Source organism: Pseudopipra pipra, chromosome Z (assembly GCF_036250125.1).
Source record: "Pseudopipra pipra isolate bDixPip1 chromosome Z, bDixPip1.hap1, whole genome shotgun sequence".
Lineage (NCBI taxonomy): Eukaryota > Metazoa > Chordata > Aves > Passeriformes > Pipridae > Pseudopipra > Pseudopipra pipra.
In genome coordinates this window covers 18345451-18358884 of record NC_087581.1, presented here as the reverse complement: position 1 = coordinate 18358884, position 13434 = coordinate 18345451, and the positions used below count along the sequence as shown (strand labels likewise).

General features: G+C 41.6%; 1 protein-coding gene across 1 annotated transcript in view; it reads left to right on the top strand.

The window, feature by feature from the left end:
- Positions 1–9550, top strand: part of HTR1A (5-hydroxytryptamine receptor 1A) — a 42230-nt gene extending 32680 nt beyond the window's left edge. The window contains exons 3-4 of the mRNA XM_064640842.1: positions 7202–7393; positions 9442–9550. The gene's annotated coding sequence lies outside the window, so the exon portion shown is untranslated. The remainder of the gene's footprint in view (positions 1–7201; positions 7394–9441) is intronic.
- The last annotated feature ends 3884 nt before the right edge of the window (positions 9551–13434 follow it).

Here is a 13434-nt window from a genome sequence, read left to right as displayed (position 1 = left end):
GAGTTATTCCACTATTACAAATGATGTTCTGAGAAGCAAAATTATTAATTAATGTCCTTAGAGCCAACATTTTCTTGTTTTCCTGGGAAATACAGGAATCCTTCTACAAGAGGATTTTTTTGGTTAGCAGTCACTTGCCTGATCCAGTGTTTGGGGTTACACTTGAGTAGCGACTGACTTTGCTGACCTTCAGAGGTCCTTCCTTAATGTTTCTATGATATTCTGCTATAGTACAGTTTTAAAATGAGTTTACTACATCTCTTCAGTGGAACTCAGTCAGTCTTATTTCCTGCACCATCCCAGCTGTCTCCCTCTCACATCTCATGTCACATGTTTTCACAGAATTATAGATTGGTTTGGTTGGAAGCAACCTTTAAAGGACATTTAGTTGAATAACCCTGCAATGAGCAGGGTCATCTTCAGAATCACAGAATGGGTAAAGTTGGAAGGCACCACAGTGGGTCATCTGGTCCAGACTTCCTGCTCAAGCAGGGTCATCCTACAGCACATTGCACAGGATTGCATCCAGATAGTTCTTGAATATCTCCAGTGAGGGAGACTCTACAACCTCTCTGGGCAATCTGTTCCAGTGCTCAGTCACCCACACTGTAAAGAAGTTCTTCGTTATGTTCAGTGGAACTTTCTGTGCTCCAGTTTCTGCCTGCTGCCTCTTGCTCAATTGCTCAGCACCACCAAGGAGAGCCTGGATCCATCCTCTTGGCACTCTCCCTTCAGATACTTATTGTCCTGGTTCCAGCCAGGACAGGGTTAATTTTTGCAGTAGCTAGGAGAGGGCATGACTAGGACACAGAGGTTATTCTGTACCACCTCACATCATTGCCAGAGGCAGGGGAAAGGGACTCTTGCTTCCAAGGAGAAGGTTCTTTCTGGTTGAGAAAACATCATGGGGGAACCCATCTGGTATTGTTTGTTGCTGGGGGCTTTCCATATTAAATGTGTCTTTCTCTTATACCTTCTGTTATTAATATTGTTGCTGTTACTGTTTGTTTTCTTATCTCATTGCTGTTTCCAGTAAGTTGTTTTTACCTCAACCTGTGATCTTTGCCTTTGCGCCTCCAGTTGGAGGAGAAGCAATGCACGGTTTTTGCAGGAGTACTAAACTGAAGAATACCATTCCTAAACCACAACACTTATATAGAGTGAAAAGGTCCCTTCTCAGCTGTCTCTTCTTGAGGCTGAACAGGCCTTGATCCCTCAACCTTTTCTCATAAGAGAGATGTCCAGTCCCCTAGTCATCTTTGTTGCCCTCTGCTGGACTTGCTCAAGGAGCTTCATGTCTCTCTTGTCCTGAGGAGGCCAGAATTGGACACAGCACTCCAGATGCAGCCTCACTAGAGCTGAGTAGATGGGCAGGATCACCTCCCTTGAACTACTGGCAATACTCTTCTAATGCAGCCCAAGGTACCATTGGCCTTCACAGAATCATAGAATCACAGAATCATTTAGGTTTGAAAAGAATGCTAAGATAATGAAGTCCAGACTTTGATCAATCACCACCTTGTCAACTAGACCACAGCACTAAGTGCTATGTCCAGTTGTTTCAAGAACACCTCCAGAGATGGTGCCTCCAACACCTGTGCTCGGCAGCCCATTCCAATGCTTAACAGCCCATGAATAAATACTACCTGATGTCCAACCTGAACCTCACCTGGCACAGCCTGAGGCCATTTCCTCTAGTCCCATCCCTAGTTGCCTGTGAGAAGAGGTCAAACCCTACCTGGCTACAACCTCCTTTTAAGTAGTTCTAGAGAGCGATTAGGTCTCCTCTCAGCCACCTTTTCTCCAGGATAAAAACTCCCATATCCCTCAGCTGCTTCTTATAGGATTTACCCTCTAGATCCTTCAGCTTTGTCGCGTTTCTCTGAACTTGCTCTAGCACCTCAATGTCTTTAATAAGTGAGGGGCCCAGAACTGAACACAGGAGGTGCAGCCTCACCAGTGCCAAGTACAGTGGGACAATCACTGCCCTGGTCCTGCTGACCAAATTATTGTTGATCCAAACCAGGAGACCATTTGCCTTCTTGATCACCTAGGCACACTGCTGGCTAATGTTCAGCTGCTGTCGACCAGCACCCCCAGGTCCTTTTCTGACAGGCAGCTTTCCAGCCACTCTCCCCCAGCCTGTAGTGCTGCCTGGTGTTAATTGTCACTCAGGAGCAGGACCCAGTGCTTGGCCTTGTTGAACTTCATACAACTGACCTCCACCCATGGATCCTGCCTGTCCAGATCCCTCTGCAGAGCCATTCTCCACTCCAGCAGATCAACACTCTCCCCTAACTTAGCATCATCTGCAAACTTTCTGAAGGTACACTCAATCCCCTTATCCAGATCATCAGTAAATATATTAAAGAGGACTGGCCCCACTAGTTGCTGCAAGAGCACACTGCTGACTCATGGACAGCTTGCTGTACACCAGGTTATTCTCTGCAGAGCTATCAGGTTGGTCAGAGCCTGGTCCAGCCTGACCTTGAATGCTTCCAGAGATGTTGTATCTATCACCTCTCTGAGAAAACTTTTTCAGTCTTTCCCTACCCTCATAAATAAAAAATGTCTTCCTTGTATCTAGTCTGCCCCCTTTTACTTTAAAACCATTAGCCCTTGTCCTATCACAATAGGCCAAGATAAAAAGTTTATCTCCCCACATCTGTCTTATAAGCCCCCTTTAAGCAATAAGGTCTCCCTGGAGCCTTCTCTTTGCCAAGCTGAACAACTCCAACTGCCTCATTCTGTCCTCATAGGAGAGGAGTTTCATCCCTCTGATCATTTTTGTGGTTGTCCTCTGGACCCTCTTCCATAGGTCCACATGTTTCCTATGCTGAGGAACCAAGATCTGGACACAGCACTACAGGTGGGGTCTCAACAGAGCTGAAGTAAGGGGCAGAATCACCTCCCTCTAGCTGCTGGCCTTCTTTTGATGCAGGTCAGGACATAGCTGTCTTTCTGGGCTGTGAACACACATTGCTGGGTCATGTCCAGCTTTTCATCCACCAGTACCCCAAATCTCTCTTAGCAGGGCTGTTCTCGATCCCTTCAACCCCCAAACTATATTGTTACCAGGGGTTGCACTGACTCAGGTGCAACACCTTGCAGTTGGCCTTGTTGGACCTCCTGAGGTACACATGTCCCCATTTCTCAAGCTTGTCTTGGTCCCTCTGAACGGCATCCCGTCCTTCAGGTCTGTTAACCACAATGCTCAGCTTGGTGTCATCTTCAGACTTGCTGAGGGTGCGCTTGATCCTACTGACTATTAAACAGTACTGGTCCCAGTATGGACCCCTGAGGGACCCCATATGTCACTGATCTCCATCTGGACATTGAGCCATTGATGACTACTCTCTGGATGTGACCATCCAACCAATTTCTCATCCACCAAACAGTCCACTCATCAAATCCAAGTCTCCAATTTAAAGAGAAGGATGCTGTGGGAGGCTATGTCAAAGGCTTTACAGAAGTCAAGATAAGTGACATCTGTAACCCTTCCTTTGTCCACTGCGGTAGTCACTCCATTCTAGAAGGCCACTAGAATGGTCAGGCAGGACTTGCCTTTGGTGAAGCCGTGCTGGCTGTCACCAGTCACTTCCCTGTCCTCCATGTATCTTAGCACGGCTTCTAGGAGGATCTGTTTCATGATCTTCCCAGGCACAGGGGGGAGTGAGGCTGACAGGCTTGCAGCTCCGAGGGTCCTTGTTTGTACCCTTTTTAAAGATGGGTACAGTATTTCCCCTTTTCCAGTCACTAGGAACTTCATCTGACTGCCATGACTTTTTGCTGGTATCGAGATGCTTGCTCACACATTGCAGTTGGTGCAGTTTTCCAACCTCCCAGAGGTGAAATTGCATTTATCCATGATATCTTGGTCTTCCCTCTCAAATAGCTCTTCTCTTTCACTGTTTTTTCATCAAGCTATTGACAGACTGCTACACTCCGGATTTTAAGTCACAAGCTGCCCAGAATTTATACATTTATTTCAGACTTTTCAAAAGCCTTTTGGTTTGTTTTGACCTCGAGTTTGCATCTAGAGAAAATGCTGCTATGCTTTCTCTAAGAGAATTTCTTTTAATTTGGTGAGAGAAATAAGAACTTTTGGCAAAAGAGTTTTACATATAACAGGTAACATATAACTGAAGAAAGGCATTTTACTAAAACATCCAGCACAGAGACCCATTCCACAAAAAACACCCACCACAAACAATCAATATACCAGCTTTAGTAAAACACAATTCATTGGTTTTAAGTTACCCACAAGAGAAGTAAAAGAGTAAAAGAAGAAAACAGATTAAGAGAGTAAAGAAAGAAGAGAGAAAGAAGGAGAGAGAGGACAGAAAAATAGTTACCGGCAAGATTTGCTGGTTCACATGGTGCTGACTGGAAGACAGGAGAGGAAGAGACAGCTCACGTGGAGCCTCATGCATTTATATAAATTGGTTTTGCCTCCCAGGCAGGATATCTGGTCATTGACCACTCAGTGTCTTCCTGGCCAGAGTGAGGTGTGCTATAGCCAACCAGAGTCTCCAGGAGGTGTGGTGTGGGTGGACTACCAGGCAAGTCTGCCTTGACTGACAGCTCGGCTACATGGCCGTCAGCCCTGCCACGTGCTCTGCGCGGGTGCAGCCTGTTGGCTGCAGGCCTTCCGGCTCTGCCACGGGCTCTCCGAGCTCTCCGGGGTCCTGGCCCTGTCTGCTGCAGGCCATGTGCTCTCCGCAGGCCTTAACCCAGCTCTTCTCCCCCCCAGCCCCCAGTTTCCCCCTTCCCCCTGCAGTGAATTGGCTATGACCCATATCAATATATAATTCAGTGATTCAAATCCAGTATCTCACACAGACATCAGTTGTCTTTTTTTCTCAGCCTTTGTTCTAGCAGATCTATTGGTCCAGACTCATTTAGTCTTATCTGCATGCCGATGGCCTTTCACAGTACCTTTCCTAGTTTGAGTTAATCTTCACATTCATGACAATACTGTTGGCAGCATTCAAGAAGTGCTGCAGCTCAATTCTTCTACAATGGCACCAATGATTCTATCATTAAATACTTCCTGTTCTATCCTAAAAGAGCATTTACCTTGTTTTGTGGTTGTGTTTTGCTGATGGCATTAGCTAACATGCCTTGTAAATTCTAAATGATCTTCTGTGAGGTTATAGAAGAAGTTCTAGGCATTTCTTACATTTACATTATTTTGTACCTTGTATGAATTCATTTAATCAGCCTGAATTATCCCTGATCTTAAGGTCATGTAGTAATTTCTACATGATATTTCAATCTTCCTGCATTGATAATGATTTCTACTATTATACCATGTGTACTTTTCATCAACATATCTATGCACTCAGATGAGTTCTATAATGACCTTATATTTTCTAGTTGTTTTCACTTATTTTCTACTGAGTATTTTTTGCAAACACTTTTCTGGACACTTTTTTCACCTAATTTCCAGCATGCACCTTTCTCCCCTCTATTTGCAAATAAATTATCTTTATGTTCCTCTGCTGGTTGCTACCAGCTATTCAAATATGTCCTCCAGACAATTTCCAATGAAGGAAATAGTGCTAATAAGGAAGAAAAGTTGAGAAAGCAAGAAGCAGCCTTCCCTTCCCATTCTTCCACTTAAAAACCAGCCAAGCAAGAAGTGCTAAAGTGTCAGAGTCGGTTTCGTGGTCATGCACTCATTTATGCTCAGAGTCCTGTTTGGGAACCGAAACAAAAAAATGATACTAGTGAGCTGCTGTTCTGTTTTCCTGCTTGTTTGCTATGTCCTCCAACACTCATCCTAAGCTGTATGATTCACAGGCTTCTTGAGATATGAACGTCTTTACTGTTAGTGTCTGTGTTTCTGTATTTTTTTAGCATAGTCTTGAGAACTCTCTTCTGAAGATCCCCATCTCCCAATTTTTAAAAAATATTTTCCTTAGAGCAGGTTGCAGCATTTGCAGTAGCTGCAGAGTGCTTGAAGCAGGAAATCTGATTTGATTCTGGTATGTAACCTGAAGGTGATCCTCCAGAGTCAGCATGTCAAAACGTTGTGTAGGAAGGTCCTCTTTTCCTTAGGGCCTAACTGTGGTTAAGTGATGAAGAGATGAATGTAATTTAATATATATCTATGTATCAAAAGGTATCAATTGCCTTTTACAGATGGAAATTAATTGCATGACACAAGCTAGAAACAAGGGGTTTTTTTCTCTGTTTATTGGTGGAGGACCTTCTAGCAGCATAGTAGCATTGACAAACAGTACACTAAATCAGAATCCTGGGACGTGTCATGTGGCAATTGATGTACTTATATGAAACCTTTCATTCTATATGGGAAAATTCACATTATAAATTTAAAAAAGTTTAGTCTGTCTCCCTTAAGGATAAAATATATCTTCTTTATTAGAATGGGATCTTTTGCTGCAGGGATAGTTGAGGAAACTGATGCTAACCTTCTTGATTTTGGTTCTGTTGAAAGGAAATATCACTGTCTTCGGTGGATCTGTCACTGAGCTATATAAAGGTAATGACATGAAAGTCAGTCCTTCTATAAGTTTCAAACTTGGGCTATCATGTTAAATAGTTCGATGGAAGAACATGGGTTCTATTAGACTTCTGCAGGGAATAACTCTGTGAAACATGCCGAGTACTATTTGAAATATTGTGGGGGTCAGCTCTGCCTGCTGTCCTGGAAGGAGCAGGGAGCAGGGAGTCCTGAGTCCAGGGCAAGACAGACAAGGCTGTCCAGGAACTTTTCTGCTCCTTACAAACCTTGACCGGTCTCACTGCACCCTTGCTGAGCTTTTGTCACTTTGGAAGCAATGCTCACTGTTTCCCCATCAGCAGAATGGCACAGGGAACTTACAAGGAACTTGTAAATAGTCCAAGTGAAGCATGGCTACCATGCAGCCAAACCAGCAGCTGCTTCTTGAAGGAGAAAAGAGGGTGTTTGCTCCCACTGCACTGGCCTGTGAAAGAAATACGCTGCTTTTTGTAAAGGGACAAATCAGTTCCATGCCAGCTTTCATACCTGTAGTGTATTACTCACTGATTGCTGATACAACCCAGGGTCTCTAATTGCACAACTGATTTTTCTTCTTTCCACACCCCCGCCCCCCCCAGTCTGTTATATAGACTGGAAGCTGCTGACCTTCACCATGTTGAGCAGTACTTGTTATTTATCAACAGAACTGAATTTTCTTTGAACTTCTTACAGGATTCAACTCTTAAAAAATTGATAAATAGGGATCTGATGTGGAGGAGCTAGACCAGCCAGACGACTTTCAGGAAGATGTGGAGTACTGTGGGGAATCATAAAAGGGCATGACAGATGGGCCACTTCCCACTGCTTCATCTGAGGAGTCTAACCCTGATTTGTAAAACAGAAGGTCTGAATACTCCTGCCCAGGTACCTGCTGAATAAGATTTTCTCAAGGACTAAAGTGTGATGTTGTATTGGTAAATGTTTAGGAGCCTGAATCCTATGGAGATGTCTAAATGGTGGGCTGCTGCTATGCCACATCCACTGTTGGTGGAGAATTCTTGTGTATATTCTTCCATTTCATTAACTCAAGACACAGAAGAGTGATGTAATGTCATGATTTGTTTTAAAGAGTAGGATTATCCTAAGATGAGAGTAATTACAACTTTTCCCTTCAGCTACTCATGTGAAAGCTATTTGGATAAAGCTTGGAAAAAAAAGAAAGCAGTATAGAACAGAAGGAACAGAAGAAGGTTATGTACATAATCACTAAACAGTTCAAATAAAAATTTCAAAGAGGTTAATGCATCTAGTCAAAGTCAATCTTCTATCTTCCATATTTTCTTCCACTGCTGATGATTAGAATATAGGGTGAATTCAGAATTCGGGTGAGATGAACTTTATTATACTGTGTAACTAAACATGGCTTAATGGATAAAACTGCTTTGAGGAACCAATGTGTATTTGGATGGATAATTCAAACACTATAAAACTATTCATCTGTCTAACAGAATCTACAGTTAAAAAGATTCAGGACCTCATCCTACTTGTATTAAATCAATTATAAAGCTGTCCTGAACTTCAGTGGGAGCAGAATCAGGGCATAAGTCATGCGTATTGCAGCCTAAAATGGAAGATTTTTAAAACTAGGAATGAGGCAGCACAAGGCAGGCAACTGGCAGCTCAGTCTGTGGACTGGGCCATTAAACATGTTGCTCTGCATCATTCCCATCCAAAGGTGACTGGCTTTGTGCTGGAAAGCAGAGTTTGCAATATGCTCCGTGACCAGCCTTTCTAATGGCTGAGATTTGTTCTACGAAGTGTTAAATAATGAGTTTATGCCCTTTCCTTTAAGGGGTCACTCAGCTTTTAGGTAAAAGGTGAAACAGGTTAAAAGAGTGTCTTTCAGACTTTAAATCTAGATGTCTATACTTTGTAAAGGAATTTTTAAAAGTATATGTCTCAGACACAGAATTACTGTGAAATTGGTTACCTATATGTGGTTAAAAGAGCTGACGGACACTTGCTGCATAAATATCCAAGCACCTCTGTCAGGGATGCAGAGAGGTGCACAGGAGTGTGTGTTTGTTAGAGATGGGAGCCCTGGCATATGGCCCTTCATACTTGCTTCGAAATGCCTGCAGACTTGTCCGTCTCCATGAGGCTGAAAAACAAGTCTGCAAACTGGTTGTTATTTGATCTCTTGTTTTATCTGTGAGCCATTCCTCAGGAAAAAGACAGAAGAAGACGACTTTTATACACCTGGAATAAAAACTCCTGTGTATAGCAACTCTTTCTCTCCATTTCTCTAATTGTTTTATTTAAAGCCCTCCCTGGACCAAGAATGTTTTTTAAACATCTCACATACCCTATCAAAATTAATTTCTCTGAGGTTCAGGGCACTGTCTGTGTAGGACAATGGAAAAAGTGCCAGCAGAAATAAATGTGCAATCTTGACTTTCAGACAGCTGAAGGCAAAAAAATCCCAATGGATTTTGTTTAAAAGTATTTTCAAAAAATAATGAGAAATAGGAAAAGTGCACCAAAAGACACAGAGTGCCAAGTAATTTAATAGGTTTTTGCAAGCTTAGTTTACAGTAAATGTCACTTGCATGCTAAAAACTGCTCAGAGGGATTGGTTACTTTAATCTTGATGTACGAGAGAAAGCCTCTGTGTTTTAAAAGAGTAAATGGTCCAAGAGTTTACATCTCTCACCAAAGTGAACAGAGAAGGCAAAGTAAGGTGGTTTTCCTTATAAACAATTTAGAACCAGAGGGGCAATTAAAAGAATAAATAGGAGCCGTTGAAAATGTAATCTAAAACTTAAGCAGCCCTTCCATGACAAGCGTTTTTAAAAACCTTTTCACAAACTAGTGCTAAGAGGAAAAGTCAATTACAGCAATAGTGTAAAAGAGCAGATTGTCAAAGAATAAGTTTCTAGCAAAGAAATGATCAAAATTTGTAAATTTTTCAGGCAGATCCCAAGGACACATCGTAATGGCTTGAAGCAAATGAATCATCTCTCAGCTGTAGTATTGGGTGGTATTTGAAAGCTCCATCTCTGAAATACAGGAAAAAACCCCACAGTGAAATAGACTCCTGCAGAACACTTCTTCTGGAAAAGTCCCTGCAAAGCAAGCACAGAAGTTCAATGTAATACATTAGGAAAATAAGACAACTTTTTGGCCAGTTTTGGAGGATTTTCTGGGAGAAAGAAAAAGCTCTTGAGAAAGCTCAGTACTACACTGTGCAAAAGACCCAGCTTATTTTGTTCCACGAGTATCTCGGGAGATGGAAACAATTCAGATCTTACCATCTGTGTTTTGTTTTGTGACAGGGATTCCTTATGACAGGAAGACAAGATCTGACAAAAAAGTCCTGGGTCCAAGACCTCCCTCCTCCATGGCCTGGGCTCAGGGGAGGAGTTCTAGACCGAATGTAGTGGAGGGGGCACTGTGGATCCTGCTTCCTCACATGAAGCTTTTGTCTGTCCTTAAATCCCTTGTTCTATTGTTAATGCTGTAAAATGAGAACAAAATTTGAGCTTCAATTCTTACTGCAATGGAAATGGGTAGGCGATAGCATTTAGGAATATAGATGAAGAGTGTCAACATGCATGATTTTGAATTGGCCTCAATTCATCTTAATATTTGACTGTCCCACAGTACTACTGAGAAATAGCAACATGTATCCACTTTAAAAATACTTTCTGTATTATGTAGCTATCCCATTTTTTCAGTGTGAATAAGTCTCTTAAATTTCTTCTGTAAATTCTGTGTCTTGTTGCAGTTGCAGGTCAAGAAGAATTAATCTCCTACATACAGATCACAGCTCTCAATTCAGCTCTATAATAGAAATGTTTATAGGTATAATGTATAGCATGTTTTCCTTAGCAGCCTGAAAAATTTAAATCCACATACTAAATACTTCTATGTCTCTCCAAATGCTTATTAGTTTTGTGTTGTTTACTAGGTCAGCTTCCATAATTCTTGTCATTTTCTTGGTAGGATTGCAGGTTATTAAAATTTCTTTCTGCTTAGTGATGTTTGGAATCTTTTCTTCTTTATTGCAAAAGCAGTTTTAACACTTGTTATTTCACTTAGAAGGGACTTAAAAGTCCAACAGTGATTTTACATTTTATTACATGTTTTAATAGAATATGTCATGTAAATGTAAGATAATCAACAGAGACCAATGAAGTACAACAGAGCCTAAAGGCACAGATCACAGTGCATATTAACCAAGAAAGAAAATTACGAGCTACAAAGAAAACAAAGCCTTTATGACAATTGTACTTTACAGAAAGATGGAAAACCTGATTACAGTCTTGCTTCTTCCAGTAGAATAATAATATCCCTGAATCTGAAAAAGATGTGAAACTAATGCAAGACCACAATCACATCAAAAGGACAGTTCAATATGCACCGATAATAAAACAAAAAACAAGTCAGAGAAAGTCATATAAAGTGATTATCACATCTAGCAGATTATTTCATTTCTGTTCATTATCTACTTTCCTGTGCAAAAAGCATCAACTCAAACATTTTAATAATAATAAAAAGAGATGCTGTAATTCTGCAGAACACTTCCAGTGAAGATGGACAATAGTTTAAGCTTCTGTCTACTGAAACTATTATGTTCCCCAGTAAATAAATACATAATTTTACCTCAAGTGAATATTTTCTTTTGCAGGCTGTTATCTTGGAGACCAGAAGAAGACAAACATACATATCTAAAATTATATGAATGGGCTAGAAAGTACTGCTGTTAAATCCCCTGTAGAGCCTCACCCATTGCCATGTCTCATAGCACCCTCTTGTTGAGAAAGGAGATGGCAGATGAGGGCTTGGAGGTATTTTGCTCTAAGTCACATTTGCTGTGTTCTATGTGAATGGTCACTGTGGGCATCCAGTTCCTTTCTCTTGGCTTAGCAAAACCACTCCAAAATGATACCACAGAGCCCCAAATTTTCCAAAATGTGCTCCATAGGCTCAGGATAGAGAGGGGTGAGTGAAAACATTTTGGAATAAAGGGAAAACTGGCCAGGAGGAAGAGACACTTTAGTCCCTCATTGTAAATTAGCTGTTGGTGTTAAAGATTTCAGGACATACTTTTCAGGTCTAAAAGACAATTAAAAATATTTCTACTTACATTTGCTCAGGCAAAGTTGTGGTCCTTTATGTTACAATATAAGGTTCTTTTGGTAGGCTCCTAATTACTGTGACGCTTGGCCTATCTTTGGTTTTACGACTGCATGACCCATTTGTATTGTCATAATCATGCAAAGAATTTTGAAATGAACAATTGTCACTTGCTTTCTTTTCTATTTCTGGACTACAAATCTAGGGCCAAGACAGTAAATTTACATATAATGTACAATGCAAGGGAATGTAGTGAAATTTATGCAAGGAGAATGCCAATCAGCTCAACAGTCACCAACTTTCCACCCATCAATGCACCTTAGATGTAATAGAGAAGCTGTAATGTCCTCTTTTGGAATGAGAAAACCTGCTTATTTGTGGGAGGAAGATTCAGCACAGTAATACCACCCTTCTGCATTTTCAGACTTGTGTAGTCTTTAGAGAAATCTTTGCTCCACAACTTGCCTCGATTTCCTGTTAAAATATTGTACTGTAGGATGTGGTAGTTATGTGTTTCTACAGGCTAGTTGGAAGTTAGTTATCGTACTCAAATGGCAAGATACTACTGAAAATATTTTCAAGAGTTTGCACAGGCCAGGCTGGCAGGATGCTGCTCTGTGATGCCTGACTATGCTCTCTGTAGGCCAGCATGCAGGTGAGGTAACAAGCTGCATAACACTGCACACAGTTCTGAAGGAGTGTGCCTTTAAATACATTCCCTGAAAGGGCCAAACAAGCACCTTCTGAATAGCAATTGCAAATGAGAAAATTTTTCGGAGGAGAAAGAACCCCTTCTGTCCTGGAAAGCTTCCCTTTGCCTCCTAATAAGAAATCCAATTTATGGTCAGTGTGCCCCCTCACTCAGTATCCTTTTCTTTGTACTGTCTTAACGACTTACCGTGGGTTTCCTGGTCAATCAGTCAACTCCCATGCCCACCCCCCCCCTCCCCCCCCCCGCCCAAATTCCCCTGAGCTACTTGTTAAACTGTGGCCTTACAGTAAGGAATTCCAAACTGAAGGACTTTATTTTCTCTGCAGGATGTGACCCTGTGCATGAATAGGCACTATTTCTACTGCTGGAAGAGCCTACAGTATTTCAGCTCATGACAGCAAGTACTTTGTGAGCCTGGTCCTCTGGAGTTCTAAATGTGGTTCTTGAATTGCCCTACAAATTAGAGGTCTCCAGTTTTCTCCTGCAGCGTAGCAGATGTTAAGTGAGCTCACAGAACCAAGGAGAAGAAGGGATATTATTGGGGAGTACCAGGCAGATAAACCAGAAGGTAGAAGTCAACTCCCACTGAGTGCTCTTCTAAGCCAGGATAACATAAAGTTTCCCAGCACTGAGGGGAAGATACAGACTCTGTTACTAGCTTGCCTTTTTTTGGTAATGGCTACAGGTGGAGGGGCAGGCAGACTGAGACTACTTTCTGTCATCTTTTTTCAAGGCAAGTTATTAATACTTTTTGCTCTTATTAAGCTCTAATACCATAGTGCTGAACAAGATAGCAGGAGACTTTTTTCACAAAATGCTTGTTTCCTGTCAGTTATTAGGTCCTTTGCAGGCAAATGTTGCCATTACTTATAGAAATCCCTCACACAACCCAAAATTTGATCTAAATTGTAAATGAAGAAAAAGAAAGGTGAGGGGGGGGGAAGTACCCTCATACATAAATCAGTCTTGTTAACAAAGTTTTATTCCTGTGAATATCGGTCATTCTTTTGTTATGGATTTGGATGTTTTTCTCTCTTGTGGAGAAGGAAAGGTCATCTCTAAGCCAAACTGCTGAACCTATACAGAGTCCTGACTGTAAAATATAGTCTGTCTG